This window comes from Psammomys obesus, unplaced genomic scaffold (assembly GCF_907164565.1).
Source record: "Psammomys obesus unplaced genomic scaffold, mPsaObe1.curated_primary_1811, whole genome shotgun sequence".
Taxonomy (NCBI): Eukaryota; Metazoa; Chordata; class Mammalia; order Rodentia; family Muridae; genus Psammomys; species Psammomys obesus.
The window spans coordinates 13,927,921-13,942,920 of NW_026596069.1; the positions used below are offsets into that span (position 1 = coordinate 13,927,921).

General features: G+C 40.6%; 1 protein-coding gene across 1 annotated transcript in view; it reads left to right on the forward strand.

Moving 5' to 3' along the window:
* Nucleotides 1-15,000, forward strand: part of Ccdc178 (coiled-coil domain containing 178) — a 267,043-nt gene that overhangs the window by 79,311 nt on the left and 172,732 nt on the right. The gene's annotated exons all lie outside the window — the stretch shown is intronic.

Below are 15,000 nucleotides of genomic sequence, written 5' to 3' on the forward strand. Positions count from 1 at the left end.
ATTATTATTATTATTATTATTATTATTATTATTATTATTATTATTATGTGCTGATGTGGCTGGGAGACTTAGATTTTAAAAAATCATTCTATTTGTGCAAAAACCCTGCGACTTTTTATTTTCTTTCCAGAGAAACTGTTTATATTCACCCAGGGCAGCATGTGTTCCGTGTGCTCTGTGCGGATCCGACCTTACCATTGTGCCTTATTTTATTTTCAAGTTTACTAATGTAAAAAAAGTAGGCTGCATTCACTTCAGAACCATTTTCAGGCTTTAAATAGAGATATGAACATGGTTCCGTTTTACTTCCGCATAAATATTATTTGAGTGTTACAAGCGACTTTTATTGGGCAAATGAGAGAATACTTCATGTTCTTTGCTTTAAAAATGTGTATAACATTTTGAAATCATATGTCAAAATATATGTCCTGCATCCAAATTTTATCAATTAAATTATATAAAATTATACAAATTATCGAAAATGGAAGAAGCATAACAATTGTCAAATAAGCAGCAAGATTTTATTATTATTATTATTATTATTATTATTATTATTATTATATTCTGTGCTGATGTGGCTGGGAGACTCAGATTTTTAAAAATCATGCTATTTTTAAATTTTATATAGCCTCTAACTAAATACTTGCCTTATTTCAGTAATTACTCTCCCACTTTATAATTTACAAGAGTTTTTGTTACATATAATTGCAATGTGCTAGTAAAAGCTTAAAAATATATTTCAAATTATAATTTTTGCATTGCACAATGAAACAGTTCTCCTGAAAACAAAAGTTCTATTTATGAGAACTATTTTTTGCCAAACAATTTAATACATGTGTAATATTATATAATAATACACTTTTATCATATATTTAATCCTACTATTTATATACTTATATATTCTATTTTAATAAATATATTTCAAATTCCTTTTCTTCTGACAAGGAAAAGCAGGTTTAATAAATTTTTAAAAACTGGCCCAAATATACCTCATGCTTGTGGTGGTTTTGATTCAGATCATGATGAAATTGTTATTAAGTTAATAATTGTTTTATAAATAGTGATGGTAACAGTCTTTTACTTGAATGCAACTTTCATTAAAAAAAAGGGGGGGTTTCCCTTCCTTAAAAAAATGAAAATATCGGGCGCCATCTAGTGGCAATAAACGATGCCTCCTCCCTTGTGTAGGGATCCTGTGAACTCGGGGTGACTAAGTCTCAGGCATGTGACTCATGGAGAATGGGAAGCTGACACTAAAAACCAGCTCTCACGTAATGTCATTTTTTACTGACCTGAGCACCATTCCTTGCCTTTTGTGTTATTGCAACTGTAGAATCACTTTCCTGGTTCAATCACATATTACAGTCCTCCTGATGCTGAATACACAATTTAGGGAAAAAAAAAAAAAAGAAAGAAAAGAAAAACGGTCAACAGGAGAGATGGGAAAAAATACCCTAACTGAACAGCTCCTAGCTTACAGATGTATACAATTCTTTTCACCCCAAAGCCAGTCCTAGCCTTTCCATCTGCAAGTCCCCAGGCCTGAGCCCTTAGAAGCATGGTATGGTTCCAATGTTTTGCTGAGCAATGGTCTCCATCTTAACTCCTTTGACGGACTCACCGGTGTCTGTTTGTTGTCAACTAGCCTCCTGTGATCATAATGATTTTTTTTTTATGAAGGCAGATCTCACTTTATTACCCTGTGTCTTGAAAGCTCAGAGGAGGAAGTCAATAAAAACTTGGGGCGTGAATGGATGAATAAATATACACAGCCAAGCCTGGGTAGATAAATGCTGCCTACTTCAATAAGTTTCCTGACCACATACGTGCATGAGAGTAGCTGGAAGCAAGAGTACCTTCAAGATTATTTTCATACTTTAGCAGCCTGACAGTCCAGATACTTGAGAGAACACTGATGCTGTGTTCTGGTACCATTCTCTCTTTCTCCTCCTCCTTCCCCCATTACTGCTCTTTATGCCCATCATATGGGAAGCGTTTTCCACCCTCTCTCTCCCTCTCCCCTAGTGAAATAGTTAAATCCTTTATTGCTTTCTAACCTTGAAGGTTTCTTTGACATACCTCAATAATGCTCAAGAATCTGAATGCATGACGTTTATTCTCAACTGGTTTGTTTGTTTGTTTGTTTGTTTGTTTTGATACATCTATCCTAAGTTTTACCATATGTGACTCAAACCACAGTGTTCATGTGTGTGATGAGAAAATTCAGGGTTCACTGAACACAAAGCCTTCTCATTAAAGAGGCCTATTCTGTGTGGTTGACATTAGGATTTTGAGGGTGAACAGTGTGATATCGCAATATGGTTTCCCCAAGTGATCATGATGCCATTCCTCTTCAGAAACTGAGTAAGTTCATAAATGTCTACATAAAGCAATCCAAGAAAGGAAACACTGTTGGAAATCTAAGCTTGGTGTTATTGATTTGGGCTGTCCCCTTTGGGCAGAAGAATTGATCACAATTGCAGATCACGTGTAGATATTGCTTAAGGACAAAACTATAATATCTACAATCAAGTTTGTAAAGGAGCACCTTAGAGTCAAAAATGCAAGCAACCGGCAACAGGGGTAGACCCTACATTCTGCTGTGTTCTCTTGGCAGCCCAGCGTCTCCCCATGTCAAAGCTTCTCTCTTGGGGTTTTGTTTTTACTGTTTTTACTGTTTTAATGTTTCCCTTATTTGTGCTTCAGCACTTTGCAATTTGTGCTATGAGGGAACAGCAATAAACTGCCTTGGAAGAACAATTTCCATGTTAAGTCCATGCATGGACTGTACCCCAACGTTTTTTAAAGCTTTTCCCCCCTTTCTTTGTTAACACTGATTCCCATCTTCCTGTGTAAAGAGATACCAATTCGCCTGGTTAGAGGAGTCTAACATTTGCCAAGTCAATCTTTCCTTGAACGTTTCACATGGAGAATGCTTGGCTTCTAATGAAAGAAAACCCACACCTCATTCGACAGACACGCACCTAAATAGCAAAAATCAGACGTTAATCTCTACTTTCAAAGCTTATTACAATGTGTGAGTTCACTTATTTGCTCTCATAACTTCATTTCCCAAACGTTTTTTAAGTAGTACTGTGTTCACAGCACTCAACGCTGAGTAATGAAATCCTATGAACTTAAAACCTGTATCAGCAGGAAGATAGAATCTGTGACAGTAGACATGAGTATGGTGACGACATTCAAATTACAAATGGTAAATTATGACTCTCAACCTATGTCCAGAAATATGGAGATTATTATAAGAAAGAAAGGAACCGCATGGTTTGTGGTCTCAGTAATGGAAAACTGATGCTTAATGAATCCACGAAGCTGCAGAGCTGACCAATGAATTTCCCTGGCATGAATCATTTTCTTTACTGATAGCATTCCTGACACAGACACCATCTTAACGTATTATGAAAGTTCTTAGCATGAGGAACATGATTCACACAATGTTTTCTCTACAAATGTTTCTGATATGATTAAGTAGCAGTTAGCCACATATAATAAGGTAAACTTGGCAGAGTAGTTTCTTAAAGTCTGTGGCTCTTTGAGAAAAACACTTTTTTTTGAGGACGGGTGACAAGAATGCTAATTTTTTTTTTTAAATTAAGGAACACAGTGTTTTAACCCGTACTTCATGCTGAAGTGGTCGCAAACACTTGGAAATCAGGAAAGGGTGTTATATGGAAGAACCTAAAAGATCTTGAATATTTGTAAAGTAAAAGAGCTTTTCTTTCTTTTTCCATCATTCTGCTAGGTTCTGGAATTACAGATAATGCAATGTTAAACCCCATACATGAAATTGCAATCATTTTTTATTTACACAGAAAACTGGCCACCATTTTTAGCTTTATTTTCCCACAGCAGCTTAGAGGCAGTTCGTACTGTCTCTGGCTGTCACCTCTTTTGGATTTTCTATGCATATTTTCTATGTAATCATAACATTGTATGAACATAGTTTACATATTATATTTTTACAGTTGCTTTTCATTCTCCAGTAAATTGGCATTTTTGCAGTACCTCATCCACTGCATACTATCAGTAAAAATACATAATTTCTTAAGTTTTTATTAGCATATATTAATTATGCATTATGGCAGGCTCCATTATGACATTTTCATACATGTACATAATGCATTTTGATTGTATCCACACCTCATTAGCCCTGCAAAAGCCAAACACAGTGGTACATATCTATAACTCCAGAGCTAAGAGCAGATCCCTGGAACTCACTGGGCAGGCAGCCCAGCTGCTTCACTAGTTTCTAGGCTCTGTTAGAGAACCTGTCTCAAAGAATGAGGTGGAGAACAGTTAAAGACATGCCCGTTGCTGACCTCTGGCCACACACACACACACACACACACACACACACACACACACACACACACGCACATGCACACACGCCCAAGGAACATGTACATACACCACACACAGATACACACAGACCTGATCTTGTATGTGCTGTTGTGATAAAATAGATATTTCTATGTTCCCTATGACATAAAACCGATTGCCCTTTATTGATTGTGTACACTACACTGGAGAGGAAGACGTGATAGTAGGGAATGTGGCAGCAGTCAAGACTTCTTGTGGTGACACCAAGATCTTGCAATGATTGGGGCCCAGGTTCTGTCACTGTCTGTGCAGACAGAATATAGATGATTCTGCTCCTGATGCTGAGAAGCCTCACCCAGATGTGAATACAAGCACCCCAACGCGGGTACCGGGATAGCTCACAGCGTGAGTGTATCCATACATTGTATGTGTGAGTCCATACAGTGTGTGGACTAAAGAAGACAGGCAAAGCTGGATTGCCCCACGTGTGAAGATGAATGTGACACACAGAGAGGAGCTCTGTGGAGCTCAGCAGCAAATTGAAGCTAAGAGTCTAGAACTCAGGGAGCAAGAGTTTGGGTGTAGACGCCCGTGTGGAAAACACAAGAGCAGATGTTGTGTCAGAGGCATCACAAAGAATTCAACTACCCAGGGAAAGTATCCCAAAGCACAATGTGAATTGAGTCAGCACGAGATGGAAAGGAGGGAGATAACAGGAGCACCAGGCCCGCACCAGGTGGAGAGTGTGGCACGGTTGAGGTGGAGCCACTCCAGATGACAGGGAAGTAGGAAGGGTGACCACGGATATGAATGTCTAATGAATTGAGGAATTGAAGTTAACTTGATCTGAGCAAGTCCATAAACTCTAAGATTAAAATGTTGGCTAGGTCATCGACACTGATACTGAGGTTTATAAAACGGGATGGTGGCAGAACGAGGTAGAGGCAGAGAGAGAAGGCCCAGTGCCTTCGCCAGCCTCCTTCCTAAGAATGTGAGAATGAACACGAGTCCGTTAAAGCACATAAAACCAAAAAGAAGGGACAGCTTCATGGGAAGATAAGGAATTGCAGTTCGGAAGCAATAATGAAGAACCAGGATGGTACAAAAACCCAAACAAACCCTTAGAATTTCTAGTGTACGGAGCTGTGGGAAGAAAATATCCATTCTGGCCCTGATTTAGTTAATGCAAACAGCAAGGATGCAGCTGTTTGTGTCCAAGCTGCTTTTCCAGGGAATGGCACGTTCAGAACTCACTCTGGAAAAGTGTCTAAATCAATTCATAAGAAGACGCTGAGTTCTTCCTACATCCAGTATGCAATTCTTTTCCCCTTCATTGATAAGAGATTACTTTTTCATTCAGTACATCCTGATTAGTTTCCCTTCCCTCTACTGGTGCCAGTTCCTCTCCCCCTCCCATCAGGACCCACCCCATTTCTGCCCCTCGTTCAGGAAGGACAGGCTTCTAAGATATAACAAAAAAACCCACAACAAACTGAGGTATAATAATATAAAACAAAACCCATCCCACTGAAGTTGGATAAGACAAACTAACAAAAGGAGGGGAAAACAACTCAAGAGAAGACACAAGAATCAGAGACTCACTCCTTCACAGAATCTGGAGTCCCATAAAAAAATCCTAATCTGAAGGCTGTAATATATTGACAGAGGACCTGGTGCAGACTTGTGCAGGCCCTGTTTGGTGCTTCAGTCTCTGTGAGTTCATACCAGCTTTGCTCCATTAACTGAGAGGGCCTTGTTCTTCTGGTAGCCTCCATCCCCTCTGGCTCTTACACTATTTCTGCATCCTCTTCCACAAGATTCCCTGAGGGATTTGGTGGAAACATTCCATTTAGAACTGTGTGTTCTAATCTCTCTCTCTGCACAATGTTGGTTATAGGTCTCTGTACTTATTCCCATCTGCTACAGGAGAAAGCTTCTCTGATGCTAGTTGAATAAGGCACTGATCTATAAGTACAGCAGAGTGTCATTAAGAATCATTTTTTTCACTAATTTTTATTTTGAGACCAGTATGGTTTGGTTTTACCCTAGAACTCTGAACTATCTATAGAGTGTCTGGTTCTTGGTCACTCAAGCAGTGTTGGGAATGGTCTCCCCATCATGAAGTGTAATTCTTAACTCTCGATAACGATCATTGGCACAAATCACAGGTCTAGGAAGTAGGACAACCTTACAGAGAGACTCTGAAGTCTCACTTCCATATGCTGTTTCTAAATAGTCAACCGAAACAAGGAAGTGTGTGCATACCCATCTCCAAGGGATTGGAGGTGTATCCAATGGTAAATAACTTGCTTAGCATATGCAAATGCACTAGGCTGTGACTTTTCTCTTCAGTGCACACACACATACACACACACAAAAGAACATTTCTCCTTACCAAAATCACTTAAAAGAAAGAACGTAACTGGGGCCTCCCCAGTTGTCTATGTTATACCACTAATTATGTATTGTAGCATGTTATTAAAAGTATATACATATATTAGTTGATATTGTGTAATCAAAAACAACTCATAAATGAGCAGTGGCAGGTAGTATAGCTGACTATTTTTCTTGCTCTGACTGTTGATATGATTAGGAGAATCTCCCTTCTATTGTCCCGTTATCCTGACCACTGTCCTTTAAATTTCATCTTTACCTTCAGGAAGATCACCTCAGCTTGATTTAAGAACACAGTGTCACAGAAATGAGACATTATGGGGTTACAGTGTTCACAAGCATAGATATAACTGACGTGACCTGTCAAGCAGGTCTTAAGTATCAGAGGTTTCCCAATGAAGTCTCAGCACTGTGTGACTCCTGTTGAAGTTAGGGATTTTTACAAATCTGGCTCCGACACTGACAAAACATCACACAATGTTTTGCTCACCATTCTGTGTGTTTGTGGAGGGAATTGTTAACATTACCCAAATCGCAATTCCACTGTCTGATTTATTTGCTTGCAGAGAGCACATATACCTGACCTCCTGAGGGAACCGCACAGCTCAAATTTGGGTGCCATGATTATCATAACAGTTTGAGAGGAAATGAAATAGGCTATAAAGTGGAAGGAAATGAAATATCTAAACTGTTGTGTGGTGTCAAGTTCATTTTCAGTACTATATAAAATAATGAAAATGATTTTCTATAACCTTTGTTGATTTTTATAATGTGAAACACACTTTATGGAAAAGACAATGAATGTGCTAAATAAAAAAAATTAGTGAAAAATATTTTTAGCTTTTGAGTCCAACTTCTGCATTCTTGCCCATAGGTTTACATTAGAGTGTAAATTCTGAGCTAGAACAGCTTGAGACAAAAGATTCTTCCCTACCCTGACCTTTTGTAAATTTAAACAGCTCTTTTTAGTCTCCAGTGTAAGGGGCATTTATTTCCTTCCTGAGCCAATCCAGTGTAGGAGGCAGCAAAGATGGCTTTTTTTTTCTTTTTAATTTTACAGTTGTGGTTTGAGAATTTAAACTGAAGTGACACTGAACAAGCCTTTCCCATCACCACTCATTTTTTTAACATTAAAAAGTTTTAATTGATTTTTAACTCTAAAATTATTGTAGGTAGAGGTAGATATAGATAAATGATTACTAAGGGAAGCCAAGAATCCCAAACATAACAAACATCACCAAATCCACAAATGGCCTCTTCTGGTGTGTTCCACTAAGAAAATGCTTGCAGATTAAAACATGAACGTCCAATGTCCTAAGCAGCTTGAAGTCTGGTTGTTAGAATGTAAACACAGTATGCACATTAGAACAGTGGCCACTCAGTTCTTAAGTGTAGGATCATAACAGTTACCTCTCTCCTCCCTCATCATCCAAACATCCTAAAAGCCTTCAGTAAAGTCTTAAGAGCTAGGGTATCATTACTGTAGATTGTGGGTGCCCAAGTGACCTTCTCCTGCCCATTGTCCTACAAACTAGACTCCACCAAGAGGATACAGGGCCCAATGGACAGAAAGCGTTTGAGTAATTGGTCTTCTGAAGTTCAAAGGTAGACAGGATACAGACAATACATCTGTCTCTGCTCCATTGCTTACTGGAAAATTCAGTTTCTGTTCACGAAGAACTCCATCCACACTCAGACACATAGAAAACTATCAACTTTAAGTTTTAATTGGCATCTGTCTCAAGACCACAAGCATGATCTATCCAATAGGAGAGTACCATCAGGAATAACAGGGTAAAATGAAGGAGAAATGTAACTGCTTTTCTAAAAATGGACATTTGTGCACTGGGTCTCTGACATCCTGCTCTCCGGTTACCATACTTGGAAATAGTGAAATTTAAATGTTTCATGCAGAGAACACAGTTTCCATGGGACAAGACTGCCCTCACTGCAGACATCACCTGGTTACATGTTTGGGATCTGCACAACCAACCTCAAGCTTGACAGCCTGCTGGAAATCTCATAGAACTTAGAGCACTGCATTTGTAGCTACCATCTCATCACATAGGGAAGTACACTTAAAAGTAACCAAATAAAACCAAAGGGTCCAGAGTCCAGGAGAGGCCCAGATGTATAGATGCACTCCCGCCCCTCCCCTGAGGCACATGTGGCATTATCTCCTCTCTTACCTGAGATGGCAAGATACACATAGAGGAAAGCCAGCAAGGAAGACCTTGTCTAGAATGTAACTGGATCCCAGTTACATATTGCCTCCTTGGATGCCTGTAAGTCTACAGTCAATTGTAGGAATTCCTAACAAGTTTGAAGTGGGCAAAAGTCTCCATCGTTAGTCACAGTGGAATGGCCAAAGCCTCCACAGAAGAAATCATATTCTAGAGAATTAGATACACTTTTCAGGAAAAGAGGACAACGGCCAAGCTTCCTTTCAGATAAAGTTAGTCCTGTACTATGTGTCAAATTACTAACAGAGCCAAACTCTGCCTGATACTTTAGAGCGTGAACCCCTGCCCACATCTGACTTCTAGGTAGGGTAACAAGAAATATGTAGATTTACACACACCTTACATTCTCTCCAGAGGAATGAGAAATAAGCAGGAAATCCAAATGCCTAGGACTATAAGGACAGTACAAGACAAACTTTATTCTCCTTCAGAAGACACAAATTTGGGTGGGTGAGGAGGGGTGAGTATAGGAGGAGCTGGGGGAGAGATGGATGTGATCAAAACACATTGTACAAAATTCTCCAAGAACCACACACACACACACACACACACACACACACACACACACACACACATACACACACACACCACTTAGTGTATTGCCATAAGGCTCTTGTTTAGTTTATGGTCACCCATGGTCATACACCCTTGAATAGTGTGTGTGTGTGTGTGTGTGTGTGTGTGTGTGTGTGTGTGTGTGTGCAGTTGCTTGTATCTGTGGGCATTTATGCATGCTCGTGTGCCTCACATGGGGGTCGGAGGACAATATTAAGTATTGTTCTTCAGGGGTCAGCCGCCTTCTGTTTTTGAGACAAGATGTCTCACTTGCCTAGAGCAAGTGGCCAGCAAGGTTCATGGACCCTCCTTTCTCCATCTCCCCATTGCTAAAACTGCGAACATGTGCTGGCTGCCATGCATGTCTTTTTACAGTAGTTCTGGGGATTGAATGCAGGTCTTTCTTCTTGCAAGACAAGCACCCCACCAGCTGTGCCAGCTCATCTCTCCAACCTGGTACCTGAATATTGATAGAAAACAATTTTGAGTTATGTCTGTGAAAAAGACTCACAGAAAAACTCATTATGTTTCTGGGTGACAAGATAGGAGAGGTATTTTTACCTAAACTATGAAACATGGAAGGGAAAAGCAATCTTGTTTAATTGTTGGCTAAATCCAGTAATTTCATTTTTCATTTTCTGAAGTGTTGGAATAAAACTCAGGGCCTTATGCATATCCAAGTCCTTTGACAGTGATCCACGTGCTCAGTCCTCCCAAAGTCCTGATTCTGGAGACTTTTTACAGTCCTCATGTATCCCATTGTGCACAAAAACCAGCAAGTGGGTCAGATTCTACCCCATCGTTAAATCCCTCTGACCTCCTTCCTTCATTTCTTTCCTCCTGCTGTCCTCTTCTGGGGCTTCTGGGAACTTGTATTATACCAAGCTCAGTCACTACCATGAAGTACCCAGAGTTAAGTAATTCACAAAAACAAGCAGTATTACTTGTCTCACATTTTGGAGGGGCTAAGAATCCAGGATCTGGTGATCTCGTGGTTTTGGTGTCACGTAACGAACCCTTAAGTGGTTCTCAGCACAGCACACAGTGACAGTGGCACATACAAAAGAGAGAGGATGCATGGCAATCAAGAACGCACTGCAACTAAAGCTCAGGCTTGCTGTTTTATAAACACTTGGTGCCAAATGAATTGTAGTCCTAGAGCAGCTATGTTAATCTCTTTTGAGAGAAACGCTCTCAATAACCAGATTTCCTTACCCTACAATCCGTTTCTTAGGTTCCCCTACTTCTAGAGCAGCTGGAGTCCAAATTGTGCTATGTGGATGGTTGGGAGACACACTGAAACTGTGTCCATGTGTCACGGATCTGATGTGATCACATTGGGTTTACGTGGATAATCCATGGCAGTCTCTCTGGTTTGTGAACATTTGATTAATGCCCCCAGTTCCATTTGTGACATCCCTTTTCAGTAGTACCTAGATTACTATGGAATAAGAAGGGGTTGATATTTTAGGATGTAGGTAGCATCTGAACATTTTTGTTATGATAAATATGAATTCAGAACCATATGCCAGTGGCAGATTTTGCCCTACCACTGTGGATGCTGTATTTTACTCTGGGGATAATATTATGAACATCTCTTAGCCCAGGCTAATAAATAGATCTCATACTTGCACAAAGTCTGTAATTCTGATTTTCCTGACTTTAGCTTCCTTCTTCCCCAGAGCTTCTAATGTATTAACTTCTTCAGTTGTAGGCCACCTTTGCACTCTGGTTTTAGCAGACCACCAAACAGATGGGTTTATTATTCTACTCAAACAAGCCTATGGGCCCAGTGCCACCAAGGCTGCTCAGAGGGACCAAGCTCCCTCTATGTCACTGGCACAGAGGTTGCACACCGAAAAGCACGATTGAAGCTTTTGAAAGTTTCAGTTTGGAATTGAGCTTTCTTTAATTCTTTATGCTATGCATCCCATTTTCCCTGAGAATGAGCATAACCAGTAACCACTTGGGACTTAAAATCTGTTAAGGTTTCTAAGAGGCCATGAATGTATCCCTTTGGCAGGAGTCTGCCAAAGCAGCCTTCACGGAAGCCTGTCTTCTTTGTACACCCAAGATCCTCTGATGATATTCCAGCACAAACCATTGAAACCAGCACTTCTGCTGCTGTTGTTGGCCTTACTTCAGTCGTGGTCTCTCCCGATAACCTAAAGGGGCCTTGAATGACACCATTCCAAGACAAGCTTGATCTCTAGAGGACCCTGTTCACCCTCCAGCTGATGCTTCCTCAGACCAAGGGGAGAAACTCCCCGGGTGGCTCAGCAGAAGGCTTGTAATTGGTCAGTCCTTATGTAAGGCCTGTAACTGACGAGCCTGGAAACAGAGCTGAGATTAATATGTATCCAGGAAGAGAGGTTCCTGGTATGCACCTCTGTGTTACTGTCACATAAGCCCAGAAAAGATTTTCCCTTTCCTACTTTGGTTTGGTTGGCGGTGTTGTCATGTGGCTTTTGGGGATCCACCTTTGGCTTTCTGAATGTGGGGTAGGATGAGATAGTAGCACGAACTGGAGGCAGTAGAGCAGCAGTAGTGATGGCTACGTAGCATCAGTGGCATAGCAGCATCATGGTAGCTGAATCGTTCCAGAGAATAGTTAGAGACAGGCAATAGAGAGAGCAGAGGATGATAAGCAAAGATGAGGGAGTGTGGGCTCTGGTCACTGAAGAGCTTACAGGACCTATCAAGATTGAGGGTCTTGATATGGAAGGTTGCAAAGCCTGCTGGCACTGACTGCCTCTGACCACTGCTGCTGAGAGCTGCTACCTAAAGCCAGGGATTTCCTTAGCCACCAAGGGCCAGGCCACTCACAATTAATTAAATTCCAGGGCAGTAAGCCTCCAACCTGAGAATCTGGAGCTGAAAGAATCTAGCTTCTAGTGCAGGGAGACCTATGTTCCTAGTTCTCAGGGCTCAAAGCTCTAAGCTTCTGAGTCTGAGCCTAGCCGCAAGCTTTGGCACTCAGAAGCTCAGAGCTACGGAGAACAGAAGCACTACATTTGTAGTTACTCATGGTTTTCATATTTACACAGCAAAGACCCCAACCAGCTGGTAAGACAGGTACATCAATAAATCCTTGCTAATTCTGCTCTAAGCCATTACGTCTAGGGCACACCACCACCCTGTGTGTTCCACAAGGCTTTGTGTAAGTTGACAAAAATATCATAAAGCAGTACATCATAATAGGCCTTTCTCTACATGTCACCCGGGTCTCTCCACAAAGGGAATCTGATTCTGAGTCCAGATGTAACAAAATGTGTTGAGGGCAGATTTTAAAGAGGTCAACAACACTTGCAAAGAGACTGGCATTAGGTAGAAGCCATCACAGGTTATTAATGCGAGGAGAGGAAGATTCTGGCAATGGAAGCCAGATTTGCAGCTGAGCTGAGTGGTGAAGGGGAGGAAAGGCATGCCAGCATCTCCGTGCCTGTCCATCATGCCTTCTTCCGTCATTCTGGGGAATCCCTCTTTCTGTTCAACTAATACCAGTTTTTCCTGTGATTGCATCTCACCTGAAGTAAGCCAGGAGGTGTATCCTTGGACTCGGTTTCCCAATTTAAGACAATTGAAAACAACACAGTCCAAGGGCAGGGTCAAACCTCAGTCTCTCAACAGCCGTCTTCCCTTATGGACTGCTTAGATTCCCTTTCCCCCGAGAGTGAGCAGTAAGATAAGTAATCCCAATACACCATGGTGAAATTAAACAAACTCAGGAAGGTGGAGTTTCCTGCTGATGAAGTGAAGGCCAGATCTGTAGACTTTGACCTCCTTTGTGTCCTCATTTCTGTTCTAGTTCAGGCAGAAGCTCAAAAACCATCTATGGCCATGTTTTGGTCACTAAATGTGAGATAACACTTTCTTTGATTGCTAACCTGTATATTGCTTGATAGATCTGTACAGCAGGCAGATGTGGCCTAGACCCAGCTGTCACCATATACAACAGCGAATAGAACAATACATCACTGTTTAAGATTAAAATACTCGGTGCAAAAGCATACATCCACCCCTTTACTGTGTCAGAAGCAACTCATTCGAATTGAAAATTAGTTTAAATCCCTAGTGAAAAAACAGAGCGTTATGAAATTCTAAACATTCTGACTGGCAAATGCCAAGTCTCATTGTCTGCATGTGAAAGTGAGTACTAAGCATTTTGAAGCAAGCTTCATTTCTTCCAGCAGAAGGGTTTAGCCTGGACATTTTATGATGTTTGTCACATACTAGCTAACAAATGAATTCTTGTTAGACACATGATTACATTGTCAGAGTATGGAATCATTACAGAAGGTCAAAGGTAGATTATCTTACCCAAAAGAATTTTGTTGTACTGAATGTTGGTGATGATTGTGTTTTGTTGTAGGTCATGGTTTTCCCTTCAAACTATACTTGTGTGCCCTCTGTAAGGGCCAGTCTAGTAAACCACCAGAGCATAAAAACCAATCTGAGAACATTGAGATGCACAGGTATTTTAAGATGTTAATTTCTATGTGAGATCTACACTAACATTGACACCTCAGGCCCCCTGAAGTCTCTCCCGTTAAAAAAAAAAAAAAAAATCTCAAAATTCCCTTAAATTAAATGTTTGGCAATTCAGAACATCCCTCCTTGCTAAATTTGTCTAAATTCCTTTGTCAGAAATTTTATATTCTTTTATATTTGTCTTATCTTTTTATCGCACCTTGTAAGAGCCTCCCATTTGAGTTTGAAAATTATTCATAAATATTTTTTCCAATTTGCAAAAACAATCATTTTATTTCTATAAACAGTGGCTTAATGATATAGCTAGTGTAAACAGACACTAGAAGATATAGTATAGACTGGACTCTATGATCCTGGGGTGCACCTTTCCTGCTGTATGTGCATGTCTGCAAACACTTAAAGCAACATTCACAATGCCCTTGTACCCAGTTTCATCTGCACCTCTTTCCTGCATTCTCCATTTGCCTTGGAAACTTCCAACCTTATTTTTCCTTTAACGCAAAGCTTTCCCTGTCATATCGCATTCTCTGATGACACTGAGAGTCTCTCTGCCTGTTCGTCATCTCAAGTTTCCCCCTGTAATTCCCAGTTCTTTCCAGTGACCTTGATGGAGAATGAACCTGAGCCTCTTCCCCTGCTTGCTTTGTGATTTTTTTTCAGTGCTCGGTTTTGACGTGGAAACATCTAGAGAGCTCTGATGTTCACGTGCACCCCAGATTTTTGGGAACCTGTCATCAATGTTCACTGTTGTGCTTCTGTGAGGAAGGGAAGCATCCAGCCACTTCCTTGGGTCTTTGAACAGCCGTAGATCACTCTGACCACCCTGCTGTGCTTCACTTTAGTGTTATCCTTTTCAAGAGCTAGTAATTCTGCACTGACCTTACCTCATTAAGAAGCTGAGCAGGTTAAGTAAGCTTGAGTAACAGCAGCTTTGTTCCTTGAAGTCCTGGGCCTGTCGTGCTGTTGTTTCCATTCGTGC